This window comes from Medicago sativa, chromosome 5, assembly GCF_051527215.1.
Source record: "Medicago sativa cultivar Bolivia chromosome 5, Bolivia_mono, whole genome shotgun sequence".
NCBI lineage: Eukaryota > Viridiplantae > Streptophyta > Magnoliopsida > Fabales > Fabaceae > Medicago > Medicago sativa.
Genome location: NC_140753.1, coordinates 45741416 through 45759355, shown reverse-complemented (window position 1 = coordinate 45759355; position 17940 = coordinate 45741416).

Genomic DNA, 17940 nt, shown 5'->3' with positions numbered 1-17940 from the left:
TATAGAGTGTTTATTAACGGAACTCGAAGTTGTTATGGAATCCATCAATGTAGTGGTAGATGATATGGTTAAAGAACCAATGCTTGAAGTTGTTCCAGTGTTGAAGCATATCCCGAAACATGCTGCTCAAGAGAAAGTAAGGCCTGAAGGCGATGAAGAACCACGAGACTAATTAGAAGATATTGATCTAGAGAATGCAGAATCAAGTAAAGGACCTTCAATCGAGTTCGAAGATTCATCCTCAAGAGCTCATTATTGGAGATCCGGATCGGGGAATCGAGAACCGGGAGATCTAATGATGTTGTCTCCAATTCTGTTTGTGTCCAAATTTGAACCTAAAAATGTTAAGGAGGCTCTCACCGATGATTCTTTGGATTGAAGCCATGCAAGAAGAACTAAACCAGTTCAAAAGAAGTGAAGTATGGGATGCAGTGCCTAGACCAAATGACATAAATGTCATTGGAACAAAATGGATCTACAAAAACAAGTCGGATGAAAATGGCCTTGTTACCAAAAACAAGGCAAGACTAGTAGCACAAGGTTATACACAAGTAGAAGGATTAGACTTTGATGAAACATTTGCACTGTAACCGCATTGGAATCTATTAGGTTACTTTTGGGAGTGGCTTGTATCCCGAAGTTCAAATTGTTTCAAATGGATGTGAAGAGTGCCTTTTTAAATGGGTATCTTCATGAAGAAGTCTATGTTGAACGGCCAAAAGGATTTGTTGATCCAAATTTCCCCGATCATGTGTACAAGCCGAAGAAGGCACTTTGTATGGGCTAAAACAAGCACCTAGGGCTTGGTATGAAAGACTCCGGAATTTCGACACATCAAGGATACAAGAAGGGAGGTACGGATAAGACCTTGTTTGTTAAGAAGGACAAAGGACGACTCATGATTGCACGGATCTATGTTGATGACATTGTGTTTGGAGGAATGTCGAATCAAATAGTTAAACATTTTGTTCATTAGATGCAATCTAAATTTGAGATGAGTCTTGTGGGAGAAGCGACTTATTTTCTTGGTACGCAAGTCGGGCGGATGGAAGACACAACCTTCATCTCTCGGAGCAAGTATGCCAAGAATATTGTGAAGAAGTTCGGGCTAGACAATGCCGGTCACAAAAGAACACCGGCAACCACTCATGTAAAGCTATCCAAAGATGAAAATGGTGTAGCCGTTGATCGAAAGCCTGTACGAAGCATGATTGGAAGTCTCACGTATCTTACGGCAAGCGGACGACATAACTTTTGTTGTAGGGGTTTGTGCTAGATATCAAGCGAGATCCTAAAATGAGTCATCTTGTTCAAGTTAAGAGGATTACGAAGTACATAAATGGCACCACAGTACTATGGGATTCTCTATTCTCACGGTGGAAGTTGCGAGGTTGATTGGCTATTGTGATGCGGATTGGGCGGGTAGTGCGGATGACGGAAAAAGTACTTCGGGAGGCTGTTTCTTTCTAGGAAACAATTTGGTATCTTGGTTCGGCAAGAAACAAAATTCTGTGTCTCTATCAACGGCGAGGCGAATATATTCTTGCGGTAGTACTGCTCTCGGTTAGTCTGGATGAAACAAATGCCGGAAGAGTATGATGTTCAACAAAATGTTCTAACATTGTCTTGTGACAATCTAAGTGCTATCAACATCTCCAAGAATCCTATACAACATAGCGAGAACAAAGCATATTGACATCCGACATCACTTCATTAGAGACCTTGTTGAAGACAAAGTAGTAACTGCGGAGCATGTAACAGGCGAAGAGCAGTGGTGACATCTTCACAAAAGCCTTAGATGTCAAGCAATTTGAGAAACTACGGAGCAAGCTGGATGTTTGCATCCATGAGGAATAGCAACCACTTGTTCAAAGTGTCGGGTATTTTTAGTTGTAATTTATACTTGAATCAAATTTGGCAAATTTTATGGCTAAAAAGGGGGAGTAGGTATATCCTTGTTGTATGTTTCACGACTATGTGCTTGAGGATGTTGAGACATCCGATATCCTTGCCGTATGTTTCACGACTATGTGCTTGAGGATGTTGAGACATCGATTACGGCCTCTCTGGTGATTTTGGTTTTCGGTATTCTTGTTTGTTTAAAAAAAAAAATATTAGTGCATATATTCAGGGGAGTAAAAGATATCTGTTTATGCTCCTTGAGGGGAGTAAAACTTCTGTGTCCCACGAATGTTCTTGTGGATGTTGGAACATCCTGATGGTTTGAGCTACTAAATATTGTTTGTCTATAATTCTTTAAGTAGCGTGTTGTGACGGTTAATTGTCTGTCTAGGATGTACGGGAATTTATTTTTCCTTATACATCCTATCTTTTGAACTACGATCTTCTCTACGATACCTTTTTTAGTTTCTCTTATCTGCATAATTCCATATGTTAATTGTTGTGTGAAAATAATGGAAGCGGAGATACGAGACCTGTAATATACTTCTTCTAGTTGTGAAGATTATGTGTGATGACCGAAGAACTATATTTTGGTATCTTTTAGAAGTACGAGAATGTGAACATTTCTTCAAGGAAGATTTTAATTGTGAAGATTGAAGGAAAGGTTGCGTGTGCTATCTCTCTGTTTTAACAAGTGTGGGCTGAATTTGTTTTAGCTAAAAATTTGCCAAAGGGGGAGATTGTTGGATATTTGTATGTTGACTTCACTTTTGCCTAAAACAAATATTCACTTCGGATGTGGAACACAATGTTCCAACATTAAGAGTTGTTCTGTACATTCTCTGGGCACGACCTATGTTTACACACGCGCACCTTGATTGAAGGAATCCACACCGGCATGTGTTGGTATGAACCGTGTGCAATTATGAAGAGATCGTAACATATGTGATTTCTTAAGGAATTGTTGAAATGACTTAGGAAAGTATTTTTAATGTGACTTTTAATAAGCCTATTTTATAGGAGTTTCTCTATCCGTCCATATTGCTTAATGAAGAAGTCAGCGATCCGATCTGAAGCATGATTGAAGGAATGACACGCCTTGCTTCGGTATATAAAGGAGGCTGCAAGACCTGAAGATATCATTCAAGACATTGGTTTATAAATAGAGTTTTTGTTTAGGTTTTGAGTCTTATATATTGTGAGCCTTTCGTGTATCATCTTGATACATGGTAAGGATTGTGCTTTGAGTTGTAATACCGTGCACTACTCCGAAGCTTTTAAGCAAGGAGCTAGGTAGATTGTGAACTGCATCTAAGCTTTTAAGCCGGATTGCAAGTTGTTATTTTTGAGGGTAACCTCATTTGATTTGTGTACGTAATTTGGATTCACGGGGATTGTGATCGTTGTAAGGGAGTGAGATGGGATCTCGGATCTAGGAGTTCCTAGGTTGAAGTCTAGTAGGGGTAGGTCCTAGGTCATAAGTGAAAACGTGGTTTCTTGAGAGCTTTTGAATACGGGACTGCACTAGTGGATTTCCTTCTGGCTTGGTAGCCCCCGGATGTAGGTGACGTTGCACCGAACTTGGGTTAACAATTTCTCTGTGCCTCTTTTCTTTCCTGTCTATTATTTGCGTTATTATGTTTGTGTCTGTTAGCTTAATGTTCTAAACATCATATACAACATCGCTTTTTCGTGTCCCGTGTTGGAACATCGTTTGGAACATCGTAAGTCTAACGCCGAATAACAAAAGGCATTGCCTTTGTTCTTCATTTCGAGCTGATCATTGATAGCCACCTCAAAAGTTTGAAGTGACCCAATCAACTCTTCTACGTCATGTTTGCAATATCTTGAGCTTCCTCAATGGCCATCACCTTCATATCGAATTTTTGGAAGAGACTGAGAATCTTTCTAACCGGCTTTTCTTATGACATTTTTACTCCCGTAGCATCGGAGGCATTTGCAAGTTCCAGAATGTTCATGCAAAAATCTTGAATGGATTCATCATCTTTCTTCTTGAGACTTTCAAATTTTGTGGTGATTCGGCTGCGGTTAAAACCTAATCCAATGAATTAGATTATCTTTTGATGAAAAAGAACTTAGATCAACAATAGCAAGTATCCTAACAATTATTCAATTAATCACGTGCAATAGTAAAAGTAAAGACGATAGGGAATGAGAGGTAACACCGATATTTTTATTGTAGTTCGCTCTTTCTCGTCCTCGCTAGAGCTACGTCTACTCTTGTTGATGAAGTGCGCCTTCACCAAGGTCATCCACTATGTAACAAATGTTGAATACAATATGTTTACAAGAGTTCCTTGAAATTAAACTTAATTCTTCAACCCCTATGCAAACACACCCCTAAACTTCAAATAACCTTTGAATTTGATGCTCTTTGAATCTTCAAATCCTTGAATACCCTTGCACCCCTTCGAACTCTTCACTCGATCCTTCGATGCTACGTCCGGTAAGCGAATCCCCTTCGACTTCAAGAATAGTTAGAAAGACCCTAAGTCCTTTGGAGGTGGAATGAGATTATTCACCTCACTTTAGAACCTTAATTAAGCACAATCATTTCCTTGAAAGAACCAACTTACAATCCCTACTAGAACCCTAGCAAATCAATGTGACTCAAAGAACAAAGTGACTCTAATAAAAAGTTTTTAATCTTGAAGAATTTTTGTGCAATGAGATTTTGAGACCTAGAGAGAATAGTTGCAAATGATTCAATGAAATGTGTGTTGTGTGGAGGAGACTATATATAGTGAGGGGTGATAAGAGTGAAATTTCGCACAAAAAAAACTTGGTGAATCAATTCACTAAATGAGTGAATTGATTCGACGATACAAAACAAGATAGAGATACATGAAGGATGATAGGATTCAATGTATTTGTGAATCGATTCAAGTAAACCCGGGATGAAGATTGATACGATTATTTAGAAACATGAGTCGATTCAAATCTAGTCAAAGAGTTTGATGAAACGATTCGGACAAAAATGATACGATTCACAATTGAATCAATTCAATATACTTGTTAGACGATTCACATGTAGTCGAGAGCAATATGCGGTGTATCAAAAATGCGTGAATTGATTCAACTATAGAAAACTCAATTTTAAGACACGAGAATGAATACTTGAGTTGCTAAGGTGTTTTTATACATTCTAAGAACTTATAAACAAATCAATATGATAACAGATGGACATAGAATTTGACAAGGAACATCATCAAAACTACAGCTAGAGGCTTCACTCTTCACATAAAACAAATCTTTAGATAATATATGAAAAGCTTCACGTTTAAAACGAATCTCCAAGTATGCGGATCAAGACACACTATGATGTCGTACCAACATGTTAAGACATTGTATACTGACATCTTGCTATAACTAAAGGTTTAACAAAATGCAGCCAATACATGTCTAGGATGAGGGTTTCGTATCCGGAGTTGTTTTCTTCGAGGTAATTTTCGAGGACAAAAATTCTTTTAGTGGGGGAGAGTTGTAACGGCCGTTTTTCGTTAGAATTATTTTATTTATTTATTAATGTGTTTATGTGTGATTATTTGTGTTTGTGTGGATTAGTGGATTTTTGGCCTAGAACGGTATTTTAGTCGTTTTTAGACTAAAGGGTATTTTGGTATTTTGGCGTATAAGCGTAAATTAGTCATTTTTATCTAGAAAGTTATTTTTGAAGTTTTTAGTGAGAATGATTATTTTTACTAAGTTACTAGTGAGTTGGGGCAATTATTTAGAGATGGTAATTATTCGGTGTTTTAACGGTTTAAGTGAGTAGTAACTTTTGAGAATTAATTAGTAAGAATGCTAAGCCCATTATGACAATTAAAAACCTAGCCCAATTATAAGGTGACTATATAAGCATAACTCTTATGACAAATTAGATTAAGCCACTCATTATTTTATTTCACAAAAACATAAGAGGTAGAGAGAAAGTAGATCACATGAGGAAAGAAGAGGAAGCTAGAGGGAGAGCTTGGGGTTTGAAGAGCTAAGAGCTAAATTGAAGCCACATCTAGAATCTTAGAAGCTAGAGGTAAGGTGTTGGATATTTGTATGTTGGCTTCACTTTTGCCTAAAACAAATATTCACTTCGGATGTGGAACACAATGTTCCAACATCAAGAGTTGTTCGTACGTTACGGGCCTAACCTATGTTTACACACGCGCTGCTTGATTGAAGGAATCCACACCGGCATGTGTTGGTATGAACCGTGTGCAATTATGAAGAGATCGTAACATATGTGATTTCTTAAGGAATTGTTGAAATGACTTAGGAAAGTATTTTTAATGTGACTTTTAATAAGCCTATTTTATAGGAGTTTCTCTATCCGTCCATATTGCTTAATGAAGAAGTCACCGATCCGATACGAAGCATGATTGAAGGAATGACACGCCTTGCTTCGGTATATAAAGGAGGCTGCAAGACCCGAAGATATCATTCAAGACATTGGTTTACAAATAGAGTTTTTGTTTAGGTTTTGAGTCTTATATATTGTGAGCCTTTCGTGTATCATCTTGATACATGTTTAGGACGTGCTTTGAGTTGTAATATTGTGCACTACTCCGAAGCTTTTAAGCAAGGAGCTAGGTAGATTGTGAACTGCACCTAAGCTTTTAAGCAAGGTTGCAAGTTGTTATTTTTGAGGGTAACCTCATTTGATTTGTGTACGTAATTTGGAATCACGGGGGATTGTGATGCTGTTGTAAGGGAGTGAGATGGGATCTCGGATCTAGGAGTTCCTAGGTTGAAGTCTAGTTGGGGTAGGTCCTAGGTCATAAGTGCAAACGTGGTTTGCTTTGAGAGCTTTTGAATACGGACTGCACTAGTGGATTTCCTTCCTGGCTTGGTAGCCCCCGGATGTAGGTGACGTTGCACCGAACCGGGTTAACAATTTCTCTGTGCCTCTTTTCTTTCTGTCCATTATTTGCTTTATTATGCTTATGTAATTACGTTAGCTTAATGTTCTAAACATCATAAACATACGCTTTTACGTGTGCTTTGTGTCGGAACATCGTTTGGAACGTCGTAAGCTTAACGTTTGGAACAAAAGATGGTTGAATTTCTTGAAGATACGGGTTTAAGTTGCTAACTTCGACACCATATTATGCCCGAGGCAAATGGCCAAGTCGAAGCGGCAAATAAGAATATCATTTCTATAATTAAAAGAAAAACTAAGAAGAAACCCAAGAATTGGCATAAAGTCCTTGATGAAGCTTTGTGGGCATGTCAAACTTCTCCTAAAGAATCGACCAATACTACCCCTTTTAGGCTTACATTTGGTCATGATGTAGTATTGCCGGTCGAAATCTATCTTCAATCAACTAGAATTCAAAGACAATGTGAAATTCCAACGGACCGGTATTGGAATATGATTCTAGACGAATTGGTTGATTTAGAAGAAGAAAGATTGCTGACATTAGATGTCCTTACAAAGGAGAGAGTGGCAAAAGCCTACAATAAAAAAGTGAAATCGAAGCTCTTTAGTCAAGGAGATTTTGTGTGGAATGTTATTTTACCCATGTAACGAGAAAAATAGAGTCTTGGGAAAAGGGTCACCCGGATTGGGAGGGACCATGGGAGATTTTGAGAGTTTTTTCAAACAATGCGTATGAAATCGAAGAACTAAATGATGACGAGAGGATTATGCGCATAAATGGAAAATATTTGAAGAAATATAGACTATTATTGCAAGAAATTAAAATTATACAAGATTAGTTTGAAAGGAAATAAAACATGGCACTAGATAATGAAGCAAACTAATAGGCAAATTACATAGGTTTGTCGAAATGACAAAATGGACACAATACTATAACCATTACAAAATAAGATTTCGACCGAGACGAGACATAGAAACTTCAACGCCCAATAAGATAAATGCTGAAGTTAAAGTCTGAAGTTGAAATCTAAAAACAACTACCAAATTATACCATCATCAACGCCGAAAAGATCCAAAAACCACCTAACTTCTCCATCAAGACGGCAACGGATGCAGAAATGGGTCGGGACATACTCAACATCATTATCGGGAAGATATCCTCAAAATCCAGCCCTTCTCCCATCACCCGTGCAGCGATGCTGGATGTTGGCTGAAGCGTCGATGATACATGCTTGGGGGAAACCACCTTCGTACTCCCATTATCTCCGACCGATAGTGTTGAAGGTTATTAGTCCTCAAAATAGCCCGAAGTCGGTTAAGATATCCTCCATATTGAGAGGAGGCGCAACGGTAGCCCTTATGAAAAGATGAAAGTATTTGGCGGTCCAAGATTACGCAACGAGATGCGTTTATCGGTAAACGATTGATCTCGTTCACACATGGCCTTTCATGCGGCATGTCTTGGGTAGACCGAGAGAACACGGAATAAGGGGTTGCCGGCATTGAACAAACGATCAATAAAGGTTAGTTTGGCATGAGTCGGGCAAATGTCGGTAAGAAGATCAATGCAATCGTTGCCAAAAGCCCTTGAAACATCACGATACCTACACATAGCTGCATTCCTTTTGTTAGTTCTCATGAAATTAGCAAAGTAACGAAAACTGTGAGAAGCAACCATGGCAACAATATAGATGATTAAATCATCACTCGAAAATCCATGATGGTGGAAAAGATAGAAAAGAGTTTTTTGTTTTTATGCAAAGAGTTAGAAGAAAATGGAGAAGATGATAAAACTTTCGGATGAATGTTTAGTTTATATAGAGAGAAGAAGAAGTTGATGGAAGTTTAACTCTGCGAGTTTCCACTTCCAAGATGAGGACACGTGGTGGTTAGCGTACTGCGGTTTCATCTCGTGAAACGAGGGAAGATAAAAAGTTAGTTTAATTTTTTTTAAATCCCTAGGTATATTGATAGTTTCACGGTTTTTTTATGCAAACTTTAGCTTGAGTGCTTAAAGGAAGGAAACTTTTTAGTTTCCATCATTACAAATTTTCATCATTACAAATTAGTTTTGAAAAATGTTCTTGAAGAAAGATTTATTGTAATTAAGGATAATAATTTGGCAAAGAAAATATTCAATAAATAAATAAAGCCATTAAAAGAACGGTTTTAAATTACCGTTTTTAAAAATTCCAAGGTTACAAAAGATTCAAAAGAACAAAGTTTGAAGGCAAGACAAATATAACAAAGGTTTGTCTAAATTACAAAATCGAGGTATGAGCATGCTTGTTGATTGAGTTTGCGTTGTTGGAGTGATAATCTTCGATGAATCATCAAACTTATACATGCCGCTCACATTAGCGTTTTGTTCACTAGTGGCAACGATGTCTAGAGGCCTCATGGTGTAAACCTCCGTAAATTATGCGATCATCAACATCATTCGATCGATTATCATCTAAATTCTTGGTGCTTGTATCTTGATGTTGATCGGGAGAAGTCACCTCAAAGTTGCGTCTCGTTCTGGAGAACTGGAGTCAACGTACGCTTCTTCTTCTTCCAAAATGGGCGTTACCTTAAGGGTATCACTTTGGAATGAAGAGTTACATGTCTAGACGTATCGGCATGGCTATGCTCAACGCTCCGGAAACAAAATGTTCGATTGTTAAAAGGTATTTTTGAAGTAGAGATGAGACTCAAGTTAATCTAAACAAGTTTATTTGCGATATACCTTTGAAACATTGTCTCCAACACATGAATGGGCACCGTTGGGATTAGAGTCTTTATGACCGTGTTTCTTCTTCCTAACTTTCGCTTTATCTGGAGACACCTGAATAGATGCTTTGTCTCGACGGTTTGGTTTTGAGGTTTCTTGTTTTCTTTTCTTTCGACGCTCTTTGTCCGTTGCGGCTTCGAAGTCTTAGCAACCTCAACACCATAAGATGAGGCGTCGAGCTATGAAAAGGCCGATTTTAAATGTTAGGAGATTGTCACCTAGAATAAACGGCGAAGAGTTAATTGAGAAAAGAAAACTTACATTATCTTCGGTTTCGAATCCTTGGCTTTCTTTGAAGATGGCTCGAGTCAAATGTGGCTTTTCTTTTTCGATGTGAAAAAATCATGTAGCCAAATGAGATATTATTCATCGAAGTATGAAAGAAAGATGATGTTCTATACCTTGTCTTTCCCCGATTTGGAGGATTTTTCCTTTTCGATGAAGTTTACGCCTTGGATCTCGACCGTGTTCTTGTACCTGCATCATCGGTTTCTCCTTCATCTCCTGCTTCCAAAGGAGTGTCTACAAGTACATGGAAACCGAGATAAGTTATATGTCCGATCAATAAACTAGTTATTTATTTTAGATATTGTAAAGATTTCATACCTATTCCAATAGGAGAAATGATTCGAACATGATGTAGGTCTAAGTGTAGACGACCTCTAAATGTGTATATGTTACATTTAGCGGAGTAACTTTATCTTTTTCTTTTGTTATAAAGCTTTGTTTCATTCCTAGTGATGAATTACAAGGTAACCATTTTGGATATGGTGGCCTAAAAGCCAATGCCGGTTGCTAGTTGCAATGGTGGTAATTGAATTTTGAAATGTAAGGCGAAAAGATATTTACTTGGGAGTGAAAGGAGGAAATTTAATTGTAGGTATTTTATCATTTATTTTATCCGTCAAAGTTTGAGCGGCATAATAAATTGTCCGGCTAAGATGCAAATGGTCATACACGGTTTGAAAATATTTTTGAAAAGCTTGAATTTCTCGGATGTGCATACCTTTGTTCTTCTTCGAGTTTTACACATTTTTAAAAGCGAGATATCGAGTTGAGGAAGCAAAGTATCTAGATTTACTTGACTAGCTTGCTGCTTATAATATTTTTGCCACCATCTAAAAAATGCTTCATTGCATGCATACGATAAAGAAAAGGGGGCAGGTGTGAAGGCATGTATTTGTTCTTAAGCTTTATGAAGGAGTGCTCTCCAAGTATATTCTTTCATTGGCCTTTTTAAGTCATTTGAACATTTATGTGAAGAGCTAGGTTTTGGTTGTACCAAACCAAATTGTCTTGCAACTAAATTTGGCTGATAGCCACATACCCGAAACAATCAGATAATTTCTTTGGCGAGAATTTCTACGGGATAAAAGGGTGGGAGTCAAATATGCTTGCCATATTGCATTTGTTTCTGTTTCATCTTCAATTACGGTTCTTGGAAATTCTCTTGTAAATCAATACGGTCCACAGTCCTCGATGAAAATGTGGCTAAAGAGGGGTAAATACATCACAACTCAACGGGGCTTTATATGCGGTGGTGAACGGATCTTTGGAATTTGTGCTTCTATATAAAAGCGAGCAAGACCAGTTCCTTCGGTTGGCCTATTGTTGTATTTTTCTTGAAAGTCGATGGGAAGAAAGACATCGGCACCCGGTTGTTCCTAAAAGTGGGCAAGAGCCACAATTGTAACACCCAAACGAGTCGGGAATAATCAAGCTACCCCTAGGTTGATACTCTTTTATACTAACCACTTTGCTTGGTTCAAACTCTCATATAAAGGCACAAGAATAAGTTTGCTCGAAGCAAACATCTCTCGCCCCCATGCAACTGGATAGCTAAGTTCTTGTATCCTTTGGCCACTTGTATAGATCTTGTGCAAAAGATGTACATAGACAACCAATAGGTCAAGAAGGCAACATGCTCTTCATCGGTGACCTCAGAACTTTCGGTCTTATGATGTTCTTTTATAAAAATGCCATAAACAAACCTGGTGAAATCAAAAGAAAGTTCGACCCATATCCTTCGGATCGAAGGTTTAAACCGTAGGTTTTAGACCGATAATGGTCGCAACATCTAACAAGGTAGGTGTAAGCATACCACATTTCGAGTGAAGGCTACTAGTCGAAATGTTCCAAAAATGAAGGGTAACAATCAATATTTCTTTATTATATCTTGGGCCCGCCTAGATAATTGGATAAGGTCAAGATTCCCATGTCTTTCCAAAATTGACCTTTTTGCCCTCTATTTTGTCTAACCAACATATATATTCCTCATTGTTGTCATATTTGGGTTCTATTCTCAACTTGGTTTTCATAAAACCTAGGTTGTAAGGTCCTTTGGAAAAAACTAAAGGTGGGCATTTTTTGTAGCAAGGAAAAACGGCATCAAGTTCCTTGTTGTCACTATCATCATTTGGGATAAGTCCTAAGTATGCATGCGGTAAATTAGGGCATGGAATAATTACACAGGATTTTTGGATTCTCGTCTTCGGCTTCCTTAATTTCCGGGTCTATAATGACTTGAGGATTACTAGCCGAAACCTCCTTTGAGAAGTTAATAAACTCTTCGTTGTTTGGAAGTTGAGAAGAGTTTCCTTCTTGATTCGTCATATCAAGAATGATTGAAACAAGGAGTTTTAAGAAATTTTCTCGGTTAAAAAATGGTAGCTTTGAAGGTTTGATAATGGAGTTTTCTCTTTCGTAGAAGTTGTTTTTGAAAAGAGAAGAGGGAACAATACGAATTTAATTGAGATAAAAAGATGAATGGGAAAGGTAAAACCCTTTTTCTACAATTTTTGATATTGACAAATGTCAACATCATAGGTTGACGAGTTTTTAATATACTAAAAAGTGGAGGTTCCCCATGAGTACTTGACGTGGTCCACTAACTATAGTGGGGTCACCATAAAGTGTTCTTTGAACTGCTTCCCCAAAATGATGTCATAAAAATTGATCTCGATCATGAATAATTTTTCTTAGAGATTCAAAATCGTCTTTTTCTCCCAATCTAAGAGAATGATCGAAAATGACATTTTTGGGGGGCAATTTTCTAGCATGTAATTTTAAAGGCTATATTAAATGCGAGTTAAAATAGAGTTGACTTTATGTTCGAAAGAATCGGTAAGTGTTTTCATATTTTGATGGTCAATCAAAGAAAGGATTTAAAAGCTGAAACATCCAAAGCTTGGGTTCGGTTCGACAGACAAAGGAGTATCGAAGGAAGAATAGTTATGCGTGGAGTTAAACAACGGACACTTTAAAGAGACCGGCATTTGAAATTCAAATTGAATAGATATCTTCTATCGGTTTCTAGCGATTATGGTTTCAAATCTTGATGTAGGTAGTTATTTGTTCTATTATAAATAGTAGTTTTTCATAGGGAAAACGGGTCACAAACCAATCATACACAAAACTTACACTCAAACTATCCGCTTTCAAGAGAGAAACGAGTCACAAGTTGCAATGTATGAACATGTGTACCATTTTACATTCAATCAATGCAATTGAAGTTTGTTTTCTTAATTGTCTTTGCGATTTACTTGTTTATTTCAAGCAAGTTCTTTTATTCTCATTTAAAAGTAACTTCGACGGATTTAAGCTGGGTTAAATTCAACAGGTTATCTTCATATCTTTAAGTTCTTGAAGAACAATCATAAATTTCTAGAAAATAACAAACACAATATGTCCCTAAGATTTAATGGTTGATCTTGCAAGTAATTAATTTTAAACTAGCGGTTGTTTACCAAAATTCGGTGTAAACGGGAGTTCAACAAAATCCTTGATGACTTAGAGAATATTGAGGTGTATCTTGAGGATGAAGATAAAGTTATAATCTTGTTGTGTGCTCTACTGAGATCTTTTGAATCTTTCAAAGATATCATGCTCTATGGGAAAGAAGGCATTGTTACCTTGGAAAAAGTTCAAGCGGCAACGAGTTGACCAAGTCCAAGAACTTGAGAACCTGATGAGAAGGGTGAAGGCCTAAGTGTTTCAAGAAGGAATGGTGGAGGTAGAGGTAACCGGAGAAAGAGTGGTAACAAGTCAAAGTTTAAATGCTTTAACTATAACAAGATGGGTCACTTCATGGAGGATTGTCCCGAGATTAATGGTAACTCCGTACAAATTGTCCCCGAGGGTTATGAGGATGCGGGTGCTTTGTTGGTGTGTTGTTTCGACGATGAAGAAGGTGGTGTTTCTCACCTTGGGAGTGATGCCTAGTGGAGCGGTGGTCTTACGGAGAGACATTAAACACTCAACATCATCCTAGAGAGGCGGTGGTAAGAATATTCGTGATCTACCCGTTGAGGTTGAGTTTCAAGGTGGAAGACATAGTGGGATGTAAGCATTTGCTAGTTGAGAGGTTGGAAGCTCGGGTTTAGGTGGAGTTGAACACACCGGGAATGGTATGACTATGGAGGACCTTGGGTGCTATGCTCTAGTGGTGAGCAAGGGATTTCTTCATGAAGACGGATGGAATGTATAACACGGCTTTCTAGATTACCCTAAAAATCCAAGGGTGATTGAATGCAAGTAGATCTTCAAGGAAGCGGGAGATGTCCTGTGTTGAAGATGTTATGGTGGATACTTGTGGAACTACCTAAAATTCCTAGCGTAGTTGGAATTTGCAAGGACCTTCGAGAAGGCGGAAGACATTCCGATGGCTGAAGGGGTTAAGGCGTGTACTTTTCGATTACCCTAAAATTCCAAGGGTGATTGGATGCAAGTAGATATTCAAGGAAGCGGAAGATGTCTCGTATTGAAGAGGTGATGGTGGATACTTGTGGAACTACCTAAAATTCCTAGTGTAGTTGGACTGCAAGAACCTTCGAGAAGGCGAAAGACATTCCGGCGGCTTAAGGAGTTAAGGTGTAAACTTGTGGAGCTACATGGTGTAGTGGGAAGCAAGGGAAATAACATCATGGTGGTTGATGTTAAATTGACATCATCAACGATTTGAAGTCAAGGTGGAGAATTGTAAGAGTTAAATTAAAATCGAGTTGGAGAAATCACGCCACGATTCGAAGCAACGAGCCATGATTGTTGAAGAAGTTCCTGAAGGAAGTCCTTTGGAAAAATCGTGCCACGATGGAATCGTAGCGTGACACGATGGAGGCGAAAAACGAAACTTATTTTCGGTGCAAATTTGTTCAAAATTTTAAGCGAAACTTTTATTATAAATATAGATCTTGTATCGAGTAAACCTTGAGATAGAGGGGTTGAAACAAGGGTTTAGAAATCAAACTAGGGTTTGTGTAGAGTTTGCTTTTGGCAACAAACACTAGGGTTGAGTTGATTCACCTTTGGAAACACTATTAGGATTGAGTCTCTTGGTCGGGGAAGAGATTGGGGCTTTGGGTAGAATTAGGCGGGAGACTTATTCTTGTAACCTATTGATGTCTCTTTTGTAAAGTTACTCATCATTATAATGAAACGGAGGGCTGCTCTCTCCCGCAGACTAGGTCAATTTGGACCGAACTAGGTAAACAAATTCTCTTGTGTTCTCTCTTTATTTTCTCTCGCTGTTTTCTACTTTTGTTTGTGTTTATAATTTCCATACACTTTGTTTTGTTTGCTTGACTATCACTTGCTCCACACATCAAGTTTATTATTGGTGTGAATTTCATCGAATTCACAATGGTGACTTTTTGTGGTTTTAAATGATAAAATTTGTGCTCCTTTTTCATGTGGAATTGTGGGTATGATAAACTTCATGAATTTTTTGTGTTAATATCTTAAACTTCATGGTTGTTGTTGTTGTTGAGTTGTTTTCGTGATATTTTACTATTTGAGTGAAATTCATGAATTGGTGTATGATTGTTGTTGGAACATGTTTGAATTCACTTCATTGATGATTGTTCGCTTATGTGTTGATGGGGTTTGAATTGGTGTGGTTGTTTTGAAGTTTGAATGAGGAATGAGAAAAATGGTGGTTTTTGGTGAAAATGAACTAGATGATGAATTTGAGATGAATTGGTGTTTTAATACGGTATTTGTTGCTCTTTTGGATGCCTTTTTATGTTTGTAATCAAGTGTATAAGTCTTTGGGTCGAATTTGGGGTTAAGGGGATCAAAATTGGGGTTTTGGGGTTGAAAATGGGAAGTTCCCGAGAGGGAACAACCAAAACAGGGAAACTTGTTCGGGTGCAACTTGCCAAGCGGCCGGAGCTCGCTAGGGCGAGTTGCTCGATGACGAACCCCTTCGTTTTGGTCGTTCCAGAGACATTCGGGGTCGATGCAGGTGGTTCCAAACTGATTCTTTTGATGTAATTAAATGTATTTGAGCTTTCTAAACCTTTGGAAACATAAATTGAGTTAGATTGGACTTGGATTTGTGAATCGTATCATAACTTTTTGAAAATGGTCGAAGAACATGATTTTTCCGAAAACTCGATTTCTCAAGGAAAAAGGGTAGGACTAGGGTTGTCTAGTATTGTTATGATTTGTAAAAATATTTTGGATGGAATTCATGGACTTTAACTTGGTTTTGCTTTGAAAACTTGAATTCTTTGAAAAACGGTAAAATGATACGGACTTTGTGAAACTTTGGGATTGAAGTGAATTTGCCTATGAGACATTTATGTATACACTACTGCACTCATATGTGACTTGTGTGTATACTTAGTTGAGGCATTCGAACTTGTTTGATTTGTTTTCTCGGATAACTTGGAAAATGATAAAACGATACGAACTTAGGGAATTTGGGTATTTGTCGGCTTTGGCCGACGAAACGTAAGTGCACACACTACTGCACTTATATGTGATTTGTATGTATACTCGGTTGAGGCGTTTGAATTCGTTTACTTTGGTTTTGAGAGATTTGTCGGAAAATGCCAATTTTCATAAACTTAGTTGAACTTTGCTAAACTAATGTCTTATGGTCGGATAACTCTTAGGAGACTTTGAAATCATGTTAGTGAGATTTAATATGAATGAATTGTTATGGATTGGGTGTTTATTTTGATTGATGTCAAGATGGGGCTAAATGTCCGTCTTTATGTGAAAGGTGAATTTGAAACTATATTGTTTCTTTGAAGTGTTAGATGATGATTATGGTGTTGATTCTTTTGATGATTATGAATAAATGAATTGATGATGACTTGTTGATTGTATGAATGTAAGTATTTGATAATGCAATTGTTGGGTGAATAACATAATTGGTGGTGATTATTATGTTTATGTCTATGTTGGTGAGTTGTGCATTGTCGAGTCCTTACTTGAAGTCCATGCAATCATAGTCATAATGAGGTGATTTGAAGAATGTAATTGGTGGTGTTTATTACATAGCTTTTGCGAACATAATTGGTGGTGTTTATTATGTTGGTGGATTCATTAACGGTAAAATTATCTCCGGAATCCTATGGTACCACATGCATCTAAAAGAGTCTAGAACATTGCATACATTGTGATTTGGTGAGTCGAGTCATACTTGATTATGTGAATTGGTGTATATGTGCATTGGTGAACTTGAAGAACCTATGAATATGTGGTGAATTTATACATTCGTATACTTGTGGAATAGTAATGTTGTTGAGGTTTTTTTTTTTTTTTACCAAAGCAAAGTTAACTATCATTAATCAACCAATGTTTAATTGTGAATTATGAACTAACCCCTAGTAGTCGTTTGGTTGACCACCTTCCTTATACGTATGGATGGGTAGACGGTGTGCGGGAATATCTTGCTTTGGTGAGTTGCTTGAGGATAGCTTGGAGCTACCTCATTTATTGCTTTTCGAAGTCTAGTGTGTCGGCTTTGATTAGAATGTCTTTATGTTTTGAGTCTTATGACTATTTGTTATTTCTATGATTTAGTTGTTGAGATGAGAATTTATATTGGTGATGTATTATGATATTGAGACATGGCTACTTGGAGACTTAATTATGTTGGATGACCGTTGAGATATTTTATTTAGGTGTTGATGTTATGATGTATTATTCCGCGGCGATGTTTTGAGAAAACTATTAATTATGCATGTTTGGAGATTTAATTGAAGATGTAACATATAAATTCTTGATATGCGGTATCATCGGCGTAATTTATCGCTTTTAGAGTTTAGGGTGTTACAGAACGACCGTGCCAACTCCCATGTGCACGGAAACCCCGATTTTTCACGTTTTAAAGGCTTTTTAAGTATACCAATAGGTCCCAAACACCTAAAACTAATTAAATGAAGTGTAATTGAACTTCTAACACTGTTTTCATATGACTTTACTTTGAATTTGATTTGGTTTTGAATCATGTATCAAAAAGAGACGAACTTTGGAAATTTGGCGAAATAAAGGGACTTTGTGAAACGAAAATGCTTTGAGTGGTTTACTAAGATGTTAGATGGTTTGTAAAGATGTTTTTATGATATGTAAGAACTTG